Raw genomic sequence first — 3,341 nt, 5'->3', positions numbered from 1 at the left:
CTCCTAGTTCGTCGGAATAATTATTGTCAGCTAGTAAACTTGCTCAGAGCTGAGAGAAAGATCACCCCACTTCCCTGACTCTTCCATTAACATATTAACTGATTAAGCTGTATGATATTTACAGAAATTCTCTCTTAATCTTGTACCCTTTTTAAATTATGTTCACTTTGTTAAGCATCGTGTTGTTCAGACCCGAGTTATGTGTGAAAATAAAGCGACGTTTTACTCTGTCCTTTTGAATACATACTTTATTCTAAAATTGTTGTCTTGGAATATCATTTCATAGGAAAGTTGCTCTTCGCACCCCACTGTTCATCATTACGCATTACCACATCGTGCCACGCGGTATGAAACAGTTTGAGTATAATTTAAAATTTTATTTAGAAATAGAAATCTAGCGTAGGCTCTGCCTGCTTGCTGCTGTTGTGCTTTCGAGAAATCTGCAACTATATTCTCAAGTCGCAAGATAAGTGGAAATTTTGATTTGGGCCAGATAATTGTTTTATTTCCGTTGCGCATTTAATATAAAGACAAGATACATTCAGATTACAGTTCAGTTCAAATCAGGTTCTGTTTAGTCAAAGGTTAGCACACGAGTTTAAGTTGGACAACATTTTGTGGGTATATAGTTGGTAATACGTAGATTTTATAGAGGAAGAGGTAAAGTTGGTCTAAATTACATACAGAAACGAACGAGTGTGGAAGTTACAATTATTAAGTGCGAATTACAGTCACTTAATTTTATACACTCTCGTAAACGTTCTTTGTTCATGATCGAATCAATCTTGTGAGACAGAAGACATTCTTGAGAAGACAGGATGGAGGTTTTTTCGTAGGTTGTAAGTGAGCAAGCATAACTAGAGAGAGTGATAAAATAATTTTTTCTACATTAACTTCCGATATATTATATTCTGATCTTATTTCTACTTTTTGGATGAATCTAATCCGTGTTTTGAACTATCTGCCATTATTGTTGTATGAACCTTCATATTTTAGCGACTTAATATGTTATCATTTCTGAAAGATGTAGGTCATTAATAAAGGTGAAGAAACAGCAGTAAAACAAATCGAGACCCTAAAGACTGCAGAAAAGGCTGGACTGAAAATCTCTTCTGAGAAGACCGAATTCATGTGTGCCAAGTTAGGTATTCCGAAACTTAAAACAAATTATGGTGAAATCAACAGAGTCAAACACTTTAAGTACCTCGGTCAAATTGTTGAACCAATGGAGTTGAAAAAATTGCACAAAAAAAGACTGCAGAAATAAAGGTAGCGTCTGGACTTGTTTCAAATTTGTATAACGAAAAATGCCTGTCGAAAGGTTCTAAAAGCAGCAATTACAACACAATGATCAAACCGACAGTCACATACGCAATTGAAACACTCTCACTGAAACGAAAACTAGATTTACAAGAAATTAAGAAAGTAGAGAGAAAGATTATTAGAGAAAGTCTGGAACCATGATACACCGAAGATTAATACAGACTGCAAACCATCGAGATAACAAAAAAGTATCAAACACTGAAACTGACATCAGAAAGAGACGAATAAAGTTCTTAGGATACCTAGACGGATTACATGGATACAGACTAACTAAACGTCTGTTGGACTATGTGATATCCCGTAAAGCATCAATAACTTGGGTAACTGAAGTTCAAAAGGATTTGACAAAAGCAAAAATTGACGTAACAAACACATCAGACAGGAATACTTCCAGAAGTAAAATTGATAAATGGAAGTTTATTCCAGAGACGAAACCAATACCATACCTACAAAAGTGGACCGAAGAAAGAAAGACGGCCTTCGGGGAGGAAATGAAGAAATTTTGAGAAAATAAGAAGAACCCTAAGAAAGATTAGGGCAACGGCCTTGCCGCAGTGGATACACCGGTTCCCGTGAGATCACCGAAGTTAATCGCTGTCGGGTGTGGTCGGCACTTGGATGGGTGACCATCCAGGCTGCCATGCGCTGTTGCCATTTTTCGGGGTGCACTCAGCCTCGTGATGCCAATTGAGGAGCTACTCGACCGAATAGTAGAGGCTTCGGTCAAGAATACCATCATAACGACTGGGAGAGTGGCGTGCTGACCACACGACCCTCTTATCCGCATCCTCCACTGAGGATGACACGGCGGTCGGATGGTCCCGGTAGGCCACTAGTGGCCTGAAGACGGAGTGCTTTTATTAAGAAAGATTGAAGATCACCTGCTTATCGTTCTCCAATGGGGACATTCGCTAATAATAATGAATGAAATGGAGCCCTAGATGGACTGCGTACAGTCGAAACTGGGAGAGTCAGACTTATATGCTACACTTGTAGCATATGAGTAATAAATACGCACCATCATTTTTTAATCATTTGTTGGTAAAGGCGTAACAGTTCATACAGAAAAGCCTGGGCAGGAATACTACGTGTGATATAAGAAAAGGGGGAGCTTGTATCGTACGTGTCCTCCAGAGCGAAGAGGAGCGTCAAGCTGCAGTTCACAGAAGGAAGCCGCTGAATAATTCCGGGAAACGCCGTCTCGGCGAGTCACCGGCGCCGGCCGGCCAGTCGTCGCACTCACGGCAGAAGCGACAACGGAGGCGCGACTCGTCGGAGAGCGACGGCGAGGCCCCTCTCTGTTCTCTGCCGTCTGGGAATGTGTAATGAAGCTCTAATGAGCAGAGCGCCCGCCTGTTTCACGCTTAATTGAAACTGAAAGGAGACGGTGTCGGATGCAATCTCGCGCGATCCGCCATGCTGTTCGGCCGGCGGACCGCCGCCCCGGCATCTGTGCGGCGTCGCACCGCTCCGAGCCGCTCCGCACCTCGCAGCAGGCAGGCGCTCCGGCCAAATTCCATCCCGCGGGCCGCTCCTCCTTTTGGATCGCCAACTCCTGCCCGAGCCCCGCACACCTACACACACTCGCCGCCCTTGCTCCATATTTAGACGCCGGACACCCCATACTCTATTTTTGTCTGCTGCAGCAGAGCACTATCGGTCTGGGTGCCCACACCGCAGCAGAACAGACGGCGAGTACGTAGCTGCACGTTGCACATAGCATTCCGCTAACGCAGTGTACTGTGCGTAAACAGTCATATCTCGCAAGCTGAATCTCCGTGATTCTTACCCACTCATCCAGTGTACTCTCCTTTAACACGATAATATTGGGTTGGAGCATAAGTTCGTAGAGATTTTCCATAACTTCATAAACTCAATAATACACATGAGACTTTAGTCATCAGTAATACATTCTCCTTGGCTCTTTTCAACGGTCTGCGAACGCCGTCAACTTTTCCATTCCGCCCGCAGACTGTAGAAATCACGTGGTTTTGGGGGAAGAACTCTTCGTGCCACGT

At 43.3% G+C, this 3,341-nt stretch overlaps 1 pseudogene; it reads left to right on the top strand.

Moving 5' to 3' along the window:
• Positions 1-1,859: 1,859 nt before the first annotated feature.
• On the top strand, positions 1,860-1,977 carry LOC126237935 (5S ribosomal RNA; annotated as a pseudogene).
• The last annotated feature ends 1,364 nt before the right edge of the window (positions 1,978-3,341 follow it).

Source organism: Schistocerca nitens, chromosome 2 (assembly GCF_023898315.1).
Source record: "Schistocerca nitens isolate TAMUIC-IGC-003100 chromosome 2, iqSchNite1.1, whole genome shotgun sequence".
NCBI classification, from domain to species: Eukaryota; Metazoa; Arthropoda; class Insecta; order Orthoptera; family Acrididae; genus Schistocerca; species Schistocerca nitens.
This window is presented reverse-complemented; position numbering and strand designations above follow the sequence as displayed.